This window comes from Malaya genurostris, chromosome 2, assembly GCF_030247185.1.
Source record: "Malaya genurostris strain Urasoe2022 chromosome 2, Malgen_1.1, whole genome shotgun sequence".
NCBI lineage: Eukaryota > Metazoa > Arthropoda > Insecta > Diptera > Culicidae > Malaya > Malaya genurostris.
In genome coordinates, this window is record NC_080571.1 from 320,790,058 (window position 1) to 320,806,156 (window position 16,099).

General features: G+C 37.4%; 1 protein-coding gene across 2 annotated transcripts in view; it reads right to left on the bottom strand.

Annotated features, from left to right (window-relative positions):
* Window positions 1–16,099, bottom strand: part of LOC131431283 (centaurin-gamma-1A) — a 378,759-nt gene that overhangs the window by 9,196 nt on the left and 353,464 nt on the right. The gene's annotated exons all lie outside the window — the stretch shown is intronic.

A 16,099-nucleotide genomic window follows, 5' to 3' on the forward strand; every position in this document is an offset into this window, starting at 1 on the left:
TTCTTGCTTTAAACTCACACTGCGAATGTCCAGCAGCAGATATGCTCACAGAAGAACTTGTTGATGTTTTTCTGCGTTTAGGCTCGAGGAACGGAACCTCATATTCGCCATTAACTGAAGCACAAGTTGAATAATGCCGGGTGTAGTTCCACTTTCCTGACATAGTTGGCGGTCTGCGCACTCGATGCGTCTCCGCTCATGAATTTTCATAGACTGAAGCTAGCAAACGTGCAACAGGATCTATTTTTAGATAAAGTTGATTTTGATATTTCGTTTTTGTACCTATTTTTAAACAATATTTACGTAATAAACATGGTATCAACAACAACCTTACACCTTCTTCCATTTCTTTCGTGAAAGAATTAGAGATCGTACTTAAACAGGGAGAAAGTTATTAAGAAATCAAATCTAGAGTAACTTCTTTAAACTTCCGGGTTGTGAAATTTTGAGAATGCATCCAACCTAGAAAAAAAAAACGTAGTCCCACTTCAAAAAAACTATTGCCAATTACATTACATTAAACGCTATCTCTAAACAAAAAGTATCGTATAGTTTTAGTATTTATCATTTATTTGCGCTGTGCTATTTCTTATCATTTTCATATACAGTTTTTTAATACAGAATTTTTATCTCCCGATACGGATTTACAGATCTTTCTCATGAAACATAAAGATTTAAATGTGACAATACCGCACGCTACACGAAATTGTACAAGCACGCTGTCGTTCGCAAAGGTTTTGCATCGTCATTTCGTATGACGGTTTGAAAGTTTTGACACTCATCGCTATATAATTTCGGAGCCCGAAGTCGGATCTGGACGAAATTGCACAGTATCTTTCAAGACAATGAGAGCTTTATTCTAGAACGAAGATTTGTGAGAAACTGGTTTAGCCGTTGCTGAGAAATTGAAGAGAATTTCTTTCGGACCCGGAAACCGGCGACTGGTAGTCCCAAAGTAGGTTTATGTAACCACCAACTAACAAGATCTGCTAACTAAATGAATTTACGAGTAAGTTTAAAAAAAATTGCACCTCGTTTCGCCATCACTTGTGGAAAAATACTCATGAGAATGAAATTTTTTCACTTATTGCGCCGTAATACCGGAACCGGAAGTCGGATCTGGATCGAGTTTTCGGGGACTTTTTAAAGAATTTCAAGACCTTTTATTTGCATATAATTTTGTGGAAATCGGTGAGAAATTTCCGAGACAATGGAGAGTGCATTTTCTCATAGATTTGCCCATATTAACAGATCGGCTGAAAAGTTCGTATCGTTTCTATGAGAGGGCGCCACTAGAATTAAATCCATACCATTTTCAGTTAGTACCAACCTTCAAAAGATACGTGTATAAATTTGACAGCTGTCTGATTATTAGTTTGTGGATATTGCATTTTGAGTGAAGCTACTTTTGTTATTGTGAAAAAAATAGAAAAAAAGGAATTTCGTGTGTTGATGAAACACTACTTTTTGATGAAAAAAAAGTGCCGCCGATACCGAAAAATGGCTTGATGAGTGTTATCCAGACTCTGCACCGGGCGAAGCAACAATTCGTAAGTGGTTTGCAAAATTTCGTACTGGTCATATGAGCACCGAAGACGATGAACGCAGTGGACGTCCAAAAGAGGCTGTTACCGATGAAAACGTGAAAAAAATCCACAAAATGATTTTCAATGAGTGTAAAGTGAAGTTGATCGAGATAGCTGACACCCTAAAGATATCAAAGGAACGTGTTGGACATATTATTCACGAATATTTGGATATGAGAAAGCTTTGTGCAAAATGGGTGCCGCGTGAGCTCGCAATCGACCAAAAACAACAACGAAAAACCATGCTGAAATTGAACGAATTGGGCTTCGAATTGCTCCCTCATCCACCGTATTCTCCAGATTTGGCCCCCAGTGACTTTTTCCTGTTCTCAGACCTCAAGAGAATGCTCGCTGGTAAAAAATTTAGAAGCAATGAAGAGGTAATCGCTGAAACTGAGGCCTATTTCGAGGCAAAGGACAAATCGTACTACAAAAATGGTATCGAAAAGTGGGAAGATCGCTATAATCGCTGTATCGCCTCTGATGGCAATTATGTTGAATAATAAAAACGAATTTTCAGCCGAACTGTTACCTTGTAATTCCGGAACCGGTTGTCAGATAACGACGAAATTCAACAGCAAGCTATGGGACTATAAGTACTTTCGTTTGAATCTAAGCTTGTAAAAATCGGTTCAGCCACCTCCGAGATAAGTGACGTTATTGGTGACATACACACTTCTTGTGATCTCGACGAACTAAGTCGAATGGTGTATGACACTGTGCCCTCCGGGCCTCGGTAGTGAAGTCGGTTTTCACCGTGATTGCATAGCCTCTCTATATGAGAGAGGCAAAAATTAAAAATTGGGCAAAAATACAAGACGGTTTAGGCAAACATACATCTTGTCTATTTAGATTTTACACCGGCAATGGGAAACGCTGTTGTATTTCACACACTGAAAATATCAAAACATTCAGTTATATATTTAATCTTATACTTTTATCGATTATACCGTACTATAATGCTAGCGATTCTTTGGATAAAATTTATAATTTCTTTAGATATTAGCTGTACAACTTTGCTTCCGTCATTTTTTTTCCAAAATTAAAAGCTTTATTGCGAAAAAGTGCTTACAGATGTATTATTCAAAGTATTGTTCGTCGCTAGCGACAACTTTCTCCCATCTTTCCGGCAATTTTCGGATGCCGACTCGAAAAAAGGAGTCCTCTTTTGACGATATCCATGAAGCAATCCATTTTTCCAACTCTTCGAAGGATTGAAAATGTTGATCTGCCAGGCCGTGTGCCATCGAACAGAATAGGTGGAAATCAGAAGGGGCGACATCTGGGGAATACGGCGGGTGGGGCAAGATTTCCCATTTCAGCGTTTCCAGGTACTTTTTGACCACTTTTGCGACTTGAGGCCGAGCATTGTCGTGTTGGAGGATGACTTTGTCATGTCGATCTTGATATTGTGGCCGCTTTTCTTTTAGCGCGCGACAAAGGCGCATCAGTTGCGTTCGGTAGCGATCTCCTGTGATGGGTTCAGCCGGTTTTAAGAGCTCGTAGTAAATTGTCATTCATCTTTGAAGGTTTTTTTTTCTTCCACCACCATGTTTGTCTTCAACATCGAAATCACCATTTTTAAAACGTTGAAACCACTTCCGATACGTTCTTTTACTCAGAGCAGTATCACCGTAAGTTTCTGAGAGCATTCGATGAGCTTCAGCTGCATTTTTTGCGAATTGTAACAGAAAAGTAAAACTTCCCGCAAATGGCGAGAATTGGGCACATAACAGACATTTTCGAGCGTGAATAATACGAAAACAAGAACAACTGTCAATGAAACGGCGATGAAAATTCGTTAGGCACTGTACACACTCACTTGAAAGGCTTTATCATCTATGTATTTTGACCAGCCTCAGCCGGTACAGCCACCTATCGGAAAACGGCGGAAGCAAAGTTGTACACCTGATAATTCAAAAATCTTCGATCTTTCTATCAAAATCTTATATGAAATAAATATTTTTCTTTGTGACCGTAACGGTCGAGCACTTAACGAGAATTACAATTCTCTTTACACCATTCTGCAAAGATTTACAATTGCCGCTGAAGAATGGTTGCGACTTCTGAGTTGCGAATAATCTAGTAGATCTTGGAATCATCTGGGAAACGATAGGCAAAGACCTACTAGAGAATAAATGGAACCGTTGAAGTCCATTAAAAACACTAAAGGTCTGAGATGGCTTCCCTGCGGAATTGCAGATGATGCGAAGGAATCTTTAGGAAATGTGACAGCCAATTTTAATTGCTAAACGACGATTCCTGAGGTATGACTAAAACCAACGAAAAATGTCCAAGAATCCAAGTATGTCCAATTTAACGACCGTGGTTGATTATACCAAAAGAGAGCAAATTTGTGGTTGTAGAGTGCTTCGGTATGAAACCAGAATGCATTGGTTGACAATTGCTGTCAGTGTAACCTTTTCGAATGAACCTAATGAAGACAACAGAATTTGTAAATTCTGTGCAAAAAGATGAAATCGATGTAACAATTTAGCTAGTTTAAGCGCAAAACATTCATAAACACATGAACATTTTTCTCGTGTGCTGCAAAATTATAATTTTCGAATGAATGACTTCACCAGAGCTTAAAATTGTCACGCATTCTCAATGAAAGAAATCATTCCAACAACCTTATTTTCAATATTTTACTGTCTCATTCATAAATGACCGACTCCAGAACAACCGAAGAGAGACGAAGCATCTTCGTTTCTCATTAAAAAAATGAGAGAGTATAATTGCCAACGTCACTCTTTCCTCCTTCCACTGACAAGACGAAACTAAACTAACGTCTTCAGGGAGCAACAGCAGAATTTCAATTCTCATTCTTTCATCGATGTATTGAAAATCTGTGACGCGTGGCAATGAAGAGTGTCATTGAGGGGTTAACCATATTTTGTGCTAGGTCACATAACCAACTTCACTATCTTTACGTTTCGTCTTAGACGAGTCTAAGTTCAATTTGAACTGCTCTGCACTGACGAGTCTAAGACGAAACGTAAAGATAATATAAAGAGTGACTAAAATACGACAAATCAAAGTAATTACATCCCAGAACTTCTTTGGAAATGAAAACTACTACACATTCGATCACCAACAGGTAAAAGTAATTGTGAAACCTTTTTCTGTCATTTTTGATTCTCAAAGCTTCGGTTGAATACCGACACTGCATACTATTGGATTTTCACTGAAAACAGCAAATGAAAGATAGAACACAATTTTGAAACTACTGTTTTGCTTATGTCATTGACGGGACATGGATTTCGTTCTCATAGTTTGCAAGCGAAGTTGAGAGTGACATCAATTTCTCGTCATTTTCGTCTATTTTGAGTCGATGAAAATGACTTTTATTAGCTCTGTAGTTCACATAGAACTTTAGGTTAGTCGATAGAGAAATCCAGCAAATGAGATCTTAACTCAGAAATTATACTACGCTTACATGTTTTTCGTCCCACTAAACTTCTTCGTAGTTATCCACAAGCCTGGAACAAACACCCATTACCAGCAAAAAGCAATACATTTTCATTTTTTGAATCCCGAACACGCAATCAGTTAGAGAATAATTCCGATTTTCTTGCATACAGCAGTCGTTGAATTCACCTTTGCACCTCATTAGAGTGCACCGAACAATGCCAAACCAACCTATGCATAATAATAATCATCCGCGGGCCAGGATTCTTCTGTCGTGCCGCAATAGCACCCCTTTTAGGGAACTCCTCCGGAGAGGAGGCATTCTTTGTTCCCGCGTGCAGAACAATAAAAAAGTCATTTAAATCAGTGAAAATAATACAAAAATTGCAACCTAATTGTGCACAAACAAGGGAGTCACTCCGCTCGGGACCCGATACCGACTGCAGAACCTTCCGGGCACGCGTGCATCCGCACCGACATACCTAATTTGCATACTGTCCCGGTTGTGCGAATTAGCCATCATTTCCTCGAGTCATGATTTGCATGTATGATAAAAAAACACACAGCCAGTGCCATTAGGCAATGCTGCAATAAAACTTCAGCTGTCGCTGGAAATGATCTGATAATCGATTGGATTTGGCTGCATTTGTGTCTATTACCGGGACCGGTCCTCACCCTCAATTGATCGATTGCGATGCAACGCGGCACGTTCGGTTCGGTCTCATTAGCAGTGGTCCGACATCGGCGGGGACAGTGGCACTGATTAGAATTGCAGATGAGCTTGGCATAGTCGCGAAAAGTTCAGCCCGACCCGCAGAGATTAAGGTAAGTTTATTGGTTCCAGTTGATCTGGCGTCGTTACGTCGATCATTGCTGCGTGTTCGGCGTGAAATGGGAGGACAGGAAAAAAAACAGTGTCATTTGGCGTCACACGTCGATTCATTCGACATGACATGCGTTGCAGTTGGGCGGAAGGGTGCCGGTGGAATCGGGCAACTGTAGCAAACAACCAGGTTTTCAAAACTCAATCTCATTACTTACAATGAACGTTTGTTGTATGTTTTTCAAACACGATTTATTGATTCTAGAGAGGTTCGATAATGGCACTGTGAAAGGGATTATAGAAAAATTCTAGGCTGGGCTATAAATTTTCAATTTAGATGCTAATCAGTCGATTGATTTTGTTATTTGAATAGATTGGTTCAATTCGGATATGTAAATCGGAAAAGTGCTTGGAGATTTGCTACTGCATGCTTCATTGAAAACTTAAAAATGCGTCAATTTAATGGGGTGTGAATTTGGACTGCGCCAATGATAGGCAATAAAGAAAAGCGTAATTTTGTTTTCTGTAATTTAAGCGTCTCGTTGTTCAAGATGCAGAAGAATGTAGGCTGTTTGTGAACCGATTGTTACTCTTCTACTACTTTTGAGGAGCTTAGAGAATTGTCTAAGATTATGAGACAATGATGAGATGAAGTAAAGTTAGTTTTGAAACAGCGAGCTCCGGAAAGTTGATAAAATTAGAGTTGAAATACAATGAATGTAAAGTTGTTGTGAAGAGAAAACGTAAAAATTTAAAAAAACACAAACAAAAAACTAAAGATAACCCTATGGGGTTGTTCGAATTGTTTACGTAGTATTACACAACTGTTGTCACAATCACAACTAATTCTTAGGCGAAATATATTTTGGAAAAAAAATCTTGTAATATGTTGGATGTCCTGAAAAAGACAGTTCAGTGTGGAATTTTGGATGCCATGAAAAAGACAGTGTTTGTTTAGATCAAGCATTTTTCTCGATTCGAAAAATAAGCCGAGTTCTGATTGAAACAGTTTTCCTCTCGTGCGAAGCGAACGACGTATAACATAATTCGCAGAAAATTCACTCCTTGATGTGCACAGTAGCGGTTACAGAGTGAAAGTCGGTTCAATACCAGTTCTGGCAAAGTGACAGTTCACACACTTATTGAAGAGCGTAACAAACTATAAACGGACAAACTGGTCGAAAATAATTCTCAAAAATACTGCAGATCAACAACTACTCGGAAAAAACTAGTCGAAAATTTTACTCGATTAGAACATAGCGAAAAACAGCTTGGAAAGCTGCTCACAAAAAAGCCCAAAGCACTGTTATAAAGAACCTTTGTGGAGCGGAATTTATATGAAAATTATTGCCTCTCGTAAGAGGCGAACGGCACCAAAACTGCTCGAAGTCTGTTCGAAATACTGGTAAAAAACTGCACTTAAAACTGCTTGAAAAATTACTCAAAAACTGCTACCAAATTACTCCAACAATTTGCTCTAAAAATGTTCGAAAAACACTACTCGAAATAAATTGTTCTGAAAAACTGTTCTAAATATTACTCAAATCCTGCTACAAAACTATTAGTCGATTTATTTGCTCTTAATACTGCTCGAAAAAGTTACATGAAAATTACTCAATAACTACTACGAAATTACTCTAACAATTTGCTCCAAAAATGCTCAAAAAACTGCTCGAAAAAAAAACTAGTCGAAAAAAACAGCTCTGAAAAACTGTTCGAAAATTGTTCAAATACTGCAACAAAACTATTAATCAAAAAATTTGCTTTAAATATTGCTCGAAAAAATTGCTTGAAAAATTATTCAAAAACTTCTACAAAACTACTTCAACAATTTGCTCTAAAAAAATGTTCGAAGCATTGTTGAAAATAACTTCTCGAAATAAACTGCTCTGAAAAAACTGTTCTGAGAAATTGCTCAAAACCCGCTACAAAACTATTGATCGAAAAATTTGCTCTAGAAATGCTCGAAAAACATTTGAAAAAAAAAACTGTTTTAAAAATTGCTAAAATCCTGCTACAAAATTATCAATCGAAAAATTTGCTCTACATACTGCTCGAAAAAATTGCTCTAAAACTGCTAAAATATCACTCCAACAATTTGCTCGAAAAACTGCTCGAAAAAAACTGCTATGAAAAAACTGTTCAGAAAAATTGCTCAAAACCACCTACAAAATTATTAATCGAAAAATTTGCTCTACATACTGCTCGAAAAATTTGATCTACATACTGCTCGAAAAAATTGCTTGAATACTTGCTCAAGAACTGCCACAATTTGCTTTGAAAAATGATCGAAAAACTGCTCGAAATAAACTGCTCTGAAAAAACTGTTCTGAAAAATTGGAAAATTGCTCAAAAACTGCTAAAAAATTACTCCAACATTTTGCTCTAAAAATGCTCGAATAACATTTGAAATAAAACTGTTCTGAAAAATTGCTCAAAACCTGCTACAAAACCATTAATTGAAAAATTAGCTCTTAATACTGCTCGAAATAATTGCTTGAAAAATTGATCAAACACTGTTACAAAATTACTCCGACAATTTGCTCTAAAAAATGGTCAAAAAAAAAAATAAAAAAATCCAAAAAAAATTTTTGAAATTAACTTTTCGAAAAAAAACTGCTCTGAAAAACAGTTCGAAAAATTGCTTAAAACAAAAATATTTAATGAAAAATGTGTTTTAAATGCTGCTCGAAAAAATTGCTCAAAAACTGCTAAAAAATTACTCTAACAATTTACTCTAAATTATGCTCGAAAAACTGTTGAATAGAACTACTAAAAAAACTGCTCTGAAGAACTTCGAAAAATTACTCAAGCCCTGCTACAAAAATATTAATGGAAACTGTTTAGAACTGCTCGAATGTATTTAGAATTGCTCGAAAAAATTGTTTGGAAAAACTGCTAAAAACTGTATAAAAACGTCATTCATATGAAAATCATTGTCTTTCATGCGAGGCAAACTCGGCAAAATTCGATTGAAACGTTTCGAAAAACTGCTCGAAAACACAATTCCAAACATTGCTTTAAAAATGAGTCGAAAAACTGTATTGAAGAGCGGAATTCCTATAAAAATCATATCGCCTTGTCATACGAGGCGAACAAAAAGCAGAAAGCTTTTTGAAAAGTTTGCTAAAGATAGCGATTTGAAAAAATTGTTAGAAAAACAACTCGAAAAAAAACTGACAGGACAGCTGTTCGAAAAACTGTTAGAGAAAACTGCATTGAAATACGTATGCCTAGAAAAATCATTGTCTAATACGAGGCAAACTTCGTACTTTGCCTTCGTCTAGTACGAGGCAAACTTCGCAAAACTCGATCAAAGCACTTCGAAAAGACTGCTCGAAAAAATGCTTCAAAAACTGTACTAAAGAGCGGAATTCTTATAAAAATCATTGCCTTTCGTAGGAGTCGAAAGGCGCAAAAAAGTTGCTTGAAAAACTGATAAAAATAATTGCTCGAAAGGCTGCTAAAAAAAACTAATCAAAAAACGGCTCTAAGAAACTGCTAGAAAATTTGCTCAAAAACAGCGACAAAAGTTATTCGAAAAAATTGTTTGGAAAACTAAAAAAATTAAAAAAATTGAATTGAAGCACGGAATTCCAATGAAAATGGCTGTCTATCGTTCAAGCAGTAAACACTGCTCGAATATATTGCTTTAAAAACTGCATTGAAGAGCGTATGAAAAAGATAGCCTTTCGTAGGAGGTGAACGGCGAATAAAAACTACTCAAAAAGTCAGCTAGAAATAGTTGCTCTGAAACAAAGCTCAAAAACTACCACAAAATCACTCTAAAAATCCTAAAAAGCTGCACTGAAGAGCGGAGTTCCTATAAAAATCATTGCTCATTGTACGAGGCGAACGATGCATAAAACTTCTTGAAAAATATGCTAGAAAAAATTGCTTAAACATTACATTCAAGAGCATAATTCCTATAAAAAAGATTGCCTTTCGTAGTAGACGAACCGCGCCACAAAAAAACTACTCGAAAAGTCTGCTAGGAATAATTGCTCGAAAAGCTGTTGAAAAACTGCTGGAAAATTGCTCAAAAACTGCATTGAAGAGCGGAATCGCCATAAAAATCAGAGCCCCTTGTACGAGGCGAACGGTGCAACAAAATTACTTCAAAAATATACTCGATAAATTGCTCGAGAAATTACTTGAAAATAACTACTCGAAAATACTACTAAAAAAAATAATCATAAAAACAACACGACAAAGTCCTTAAAAAACTTCTCGTAAAGTTCCTCGAAATCTGCTATAAAAAGCTGCATTTAATACCAGAATTCCTATGCAATTGATTGCCTCTCATACGAGGTGAACAGCGCAAAAAGCTGCTAAGAATGATTGCTCTGAAAAATTTCTCGAAAAGCTCGTTGAAAAACGTCTCTGAGAAACTGCTAGAAAAACTGTTCAAAAAATGGTACAAAAATTAGTTGAAAAAATTACACAACAGTGAAAAAAATCCTGTGAAAATAAAATCCACTCAAGGTTCGGATACTTCGTAAATCCCTCTCTCCTTGATCGATCACCCACTTTGCTCGTTTTCAAGATTCAAGAACCATTTTCTCTGGGTTGCTGTCCGGCATTCTAATGACATGCCTAGCTCATCGCACTAGCGTTTCATTCCAAGCATTATCCTTCAAAATTTTTCTTACTCGTCTGATTCACAGTAGTAAACATTTTGAAAGAATTTTTCTATCGTGAAATCATTTTTTTAAACGATATATTTAACTGTGTTGGTTTGTTCCTGTGGATCCGCGGGAAAGACCTCCAGGCTACGAAAAGCTATCATGAAATCATTGATGGACCCCCGAATCGCGTTACTTTTGAATCATACGCATTAGCTTTCGTATCGCAGTAGGCCATTTTCAATGAAAAAAATGGCAACTCCTGCGATACGATGAAAATTTCCATTGTGTACAAAAAATAGCATGCAACGAAGCTTCGGATAATCGTTTCAGCTCAGGTTACACAAGAACCGCCATTTTAATAGCAGAAGGGAAAAAAATGGCGGGCCCAATTTGTTAGCGAAGCCGAATTCACCACAGCTTCGGATCAACTCAGGTCGATTAGTACAATAAAAAAATGATTTGTTGAATTGATTGATAAAACTGAATTCATCAAAGCTTCGGATAATTGTTTCAGTTCAAACAAAACGGGAAGTATGCCGCCATTTTAAACACACACAAAAAAATGGCGACATACTTGTTATATCCAACGGTTCATAGTATCGGTCACCCGACACAGGGTCGTCATTTCATGAAGAAAAGAAATGACGGCACCTGCTCGATTCAATCTCGTAAAATTTCAAGAGAAAAAACAATTAAGCTTCGGATAGATGATTTATTTATGCCTGTAGGCAATCCAGTTTAATTGCAAAACCGTAGATGAACTCCCGTAAAGGCGCAGACCCGGCGCTGGATCCAAGCATCGGCAAGCGAGCTTGCGAATAAGTAAGACAAATACTGTGAATTTTTCCTGCAGCATCGTTGAATGTGACGTCCCGAAAGAAAAGTAGATGGGAATGGTTTCTAGTTTGAGAGGTGGAAGTGTATGTATATCTTTCGATTGAGTGCAATTTATTTCATGCCGGCTTTCATGCAATAGTTAGTATCAGCAATGACGTATGGATGTCAGCACTAACGATTCTGAACGTGCTCAGTGTGACTGATTTTTTTTTAGGAATTGCTCCATAAAACCACTGAAAGATCAGTGAACAAAGTTAGAACTAGAAAATATCTCTCTTTGTGACGATAAGATCAGTTGCGAAAATTCCCTAGAAAAACCACCACACCACTTTAATCATTTTACTCTTGATTGAAATGAAATCTAATTTCGCAGCAACCGTTGGCGGTGTAACCTCCGCTACCATCAGGTTGACATGCAACGATCCAATCTGCCGAACAGTGATTAAAAGGCTCTTACTTCTCCACCTCCTTTACCACATCAAACTCTGCTGCCACTGTCTAAAATTTGACGCACTGCGAAAGGTGACACCTAGTCGCATTTCCTTTCTTTCAAGAAGGCGGTGTCGGTGGTTGTGGTGGCGGCGGCGGAAGTTGTTGAAAAGGGTGCCGCGTGAGTCTCAAGTGCTTCAAAACATAACCAGGGACACACACACAAACACTAGCGCCGTAGACTGCCGGCGGCAGGGTTGGCTGTCCGGTTGCACCCTCACTTTGACACTCAATTTGAAGAACATGCTGCTGCTGCTGCTGATGATGACGATGATGACTTCTACCCCCGAAGCGACTTGGATGAATCCTTTCGTGTTCTTTTGCTACTTCCTTCCCGGGTTCTGTCTTCCGGTTGCACAGCTGGTTGAATTTTTTTTCGTCTGTCCTTACTGCTACTGCTTTTTAATGCGAAATTTTTGCTCGGTTATTGACAAGATAATTGAGAATTCATAATTTTTGTTCAGATTGACAGATAACGGGATGATATGGTAGGGAGGAGTGACAGTTTTGCGTAGGGGGTTCCGTTTGATGAGTGCAAGATTTGTCTCTATTGAAGTACATGTCTACAATCTGACTTTCTTGTGAACGATGATTGCCGGAGAAAAAATGTATTTTCGACCAATGCGCTCGAACGGGACGAGACTTTTTTTGCTCATAAAAACGATCCAGTTCTACAATGTTATTAAGCGAAATGGACTTCGATTTGACACATACTGATTTTTGTGGCGAACAGTGACTTTTGAAAAAATGACTTGGCCTCCCTGCAATGAAAATTGAAGACGATTTAAATGATACAAATGTGTCATCAAGTATATCAGTTAGTTTTTGTTACACTAAAACAACTGATTTTTTTTCCAAAAAAACACTGTTTTATGCCACCTAGCGGTATAGTGATGCCTTTCTCATATAACTCATGGTTTCATTAATGTTACTAAGAACTTCATCAAAAAACAAAATTTCTTTGATTATCAAATAAGAAAAAAAGATTTGTTTTTGTATAAACTAGCATAACCATTTCAATTAATAAACAGATTTGAGCAAAATTTATAGGAATTCTTCGTTTTTTTTTCATTTTCGCTCTGCATGAAGCTTTACAAATTTTAACACACTTAACCTTGTTGCTCCGGAACCGGAAGTCGAACTCGAACAAAAGTCAATACTAGTCTGTGAGACCTTTGATTTGAGTCTAAGTTTGTGATAATTTTGTTTCGTCAGCAACTAGAAAATGAAACAATTTTGAATCAAATTTAGATGATTTTTTTCTGTTTTCACATTGTAGAGCATCAAGTACATAACGGGTTGCAATTTCATAAACTCTTCACCCTGTAATTCCAGAGCCGGAAGCCGGATCTGGATAAAATTCTACATCAACTGAGATGTAGAAAATATGAAAGTTACCTTAAATTTCACTATGACAGATCGAGAAGTGGAATAAATAAAAATTCACAGAAAAGATTGGATAAAAGATATACCCACAGGTAGGACTCGAACCTGCGTTCTTGAATGAATACGCGTTTATCTTTTTTTCAATAAAGAAATTATCGATTCTGTGAAATTTCTTCCATTCAACTTCACAATCTGTTTTCCGCTCAATCATTGAAAAACTGACTTTAGTTTTGCGACTTTTCGTCAATCCAACTACAAATTGATAAATAGTATCTTCTTTTGTTTTGTTTACTATTTTTTACGAGGTCTGAGGTCTTTTTCACGCGTTTTTATGCGGTTTTAACGCACCTTTTTTACGCGAATTTCCGAAGTTACGCGAATTTTCAGTTATCCGGTTTTCTTGTTTTGTCTTAGAAATATATGCAACGTCAAGATCTGGAGTTATACCGTAATTTGTTCTAAGTCAACTCTTTGACACTTTTTTTTTAATATTACACAAGATCTCGACGTTTCATGCATTCTTAAGACATTTGGTATCAAAAAATATTTGATATCGGAAAAAATAATCATAACTTTTTACCGGTAGCTCATATGAAAAAACTTGGTTGAGCAAAATTGTGCGCAATGATTAGTACAACAACTCTTCTTAAGACAACTTTTCCGTAGAACGTTTCACAAAAAAGTTAGAACAAAAAAAAGTGAATTTTCAGGAGCCACCCTACTTTTATTCGGGAAAATTGATGTAACTCTATCAAATGAAAAGCTAGAGAGGTGCTTTTTTCAGCAAAGTTGCTCAAAATAAAATTTCCTACAACTTTATTGTACAACAAAATCATTTTTGAGTTCAATTAAGAAAGTTAGATTTCAGATTTCAATCTAAATGAGGACCAACCTAGTAACATTTTCCATCAAAAAGAGCGCCATTTGATTACAAAGAACAAACCAACTACAAAAAACTAATATTTAATGGTGAAAATATTATTGAAAATAATTGAATAACCGCACTTAGTCACTTGAAGTTTTGCTTGCTCAGTTTGTAGTGCCAAGTAGTGTACCTGTTTCATTCTTTTCACTGTGGGTAGTGAGCAAGTGCGAATGAATAGGCAGAGGGTGGCGGTTCCCACCAGCAAGTTAAAATCGATAATTTCCACTGTTTGAAATGTATTGAGATGCGTTTCGAAATATTAAAAAATGAACACTGAAAGAGCGAACAAGTAATTTATATTTATTTTGTAATTGCTATTTTAGTTATCATGACTGGTTTACCTTTCATCCAATATATTGAACCAATTCGAATGTTAACATGCTTCTCATTCAATTGTAAGAGATATTTTGTTACTTCAGGAGATAAACTGGGGGTGATTAAACTGAGCTTCAGTAGGAAGAAAAACGAATGAACGACAGGATGCTACCCATTCGGTGCAACAGCGAAGGTTGTGTGTTAGAATTTAAAGTTTACACTGCAGTAGAATGATCGTCAGTGTGTGCACACATTCGAATTGATTGAAGTTTTACAGTACTGGTCACAGGTGCTAAAATTTTGTTGCAAACTTTTATCGTATTATTCCGGCGGTCTCGAACAAATTTCTTCTGGCGCATTTCCAGGGGTGTACTTGGAATAGAGTACTCATGATCATAAAATAAAACGGAAAACTTTTGTTCATCGAACACTTAGATGCGAAAATATAGTGAAAATGCTGCGAAACATGAAATATATTTTGTTTATATTATTTTAAATTCACGTACTCGAAAAAAAAATGAACCATATCAGAATGACGAGCAGGTTTTTTTTTGCGGTAAACTTTTCATCATAAAGCACCAATTCGCATACATTTTCAGCGTTGGAAGCGATCATTCGGGTGAAGGTCAAAACTTTTATCGTCCCCGTGGGTGTCAAGTTTCATCGCTACTGATGTTATTAGCTATCCAAACCGGCATTTAGACAGGGGGATTGTACCTATTCCTGTCATATCACAGAACAGAAACAATTGCACACGTTTTCCCTTCGAACCATTAGAACAAATGGTTCCGTAAAAGAATAAGTTAAAACATCTTGGCCGAAATCGGAAACCGAAAATGATGATTGGGGCGTTTACTCCAGATGTCGATAATCGGCGCAACACGCGCATAATTTCACCGACCGCAGCCGAAACCCGCACAAAAATGAAAAAAAAGATCTCAACGTTAATTTGCTCTCTGTTTACCAAGGGTATGGATTCATTTGTTCTTTCGACTTCGGGCCGAACTCTCCTTCCGGCAATCAACCCAGCAACGCATTTTCTACTTCCGCCTAAATCTGCCTACCTGCTGCGTTCGGGGGAAGCATAGTAGTAAACTATGGCTACCGAAAAAACGCCCGGATCAACCCTCGGTTGTGGGTTGAGTGACCTACATTCCTAGAACGGAGAATCTCGTTTGCTCCGGTTTCGATGGTAATGAATATTAGATCAACTTCGTTTGCCGAAAGGTCGCACTCACTCACTCACGGTTTAATTAAAAAATTTTAATATAAATTATTTACAAGCGCAGTCGGTGGTGACTTCTGAATTCAACAAACAACAAAACCGGTTTTCGGCGTTTTTGAATAGGCAATTCGAACGATAATATTGTCTCAGGTGAGCTGGCGTCCGAGTAGAGTCGTTTGTACCCTAAAGCGAATGAATAATTTCGAATTGTTTCTCCACCACAGAGAAATGCCTAGCGTCGGCTAGCTCTGAGAACTTAGTGTGAAGTGGCGCTTAACCCATCTACGACGGTGTGGCACACCTTTGATGATGATGACGGGAGATACGTCTCGAGCGAAACGAGTGGGCCACTGCTGGAAAATGTATTCAGCGTTAAAACTAGAGCGCCACGACGATGACATCAATATGCCCTGGGGGCGTTTAAGTGTTGACACTTGATACGGTCGGGTGTTCGCGGTGAAGCTCAGCTCAGTG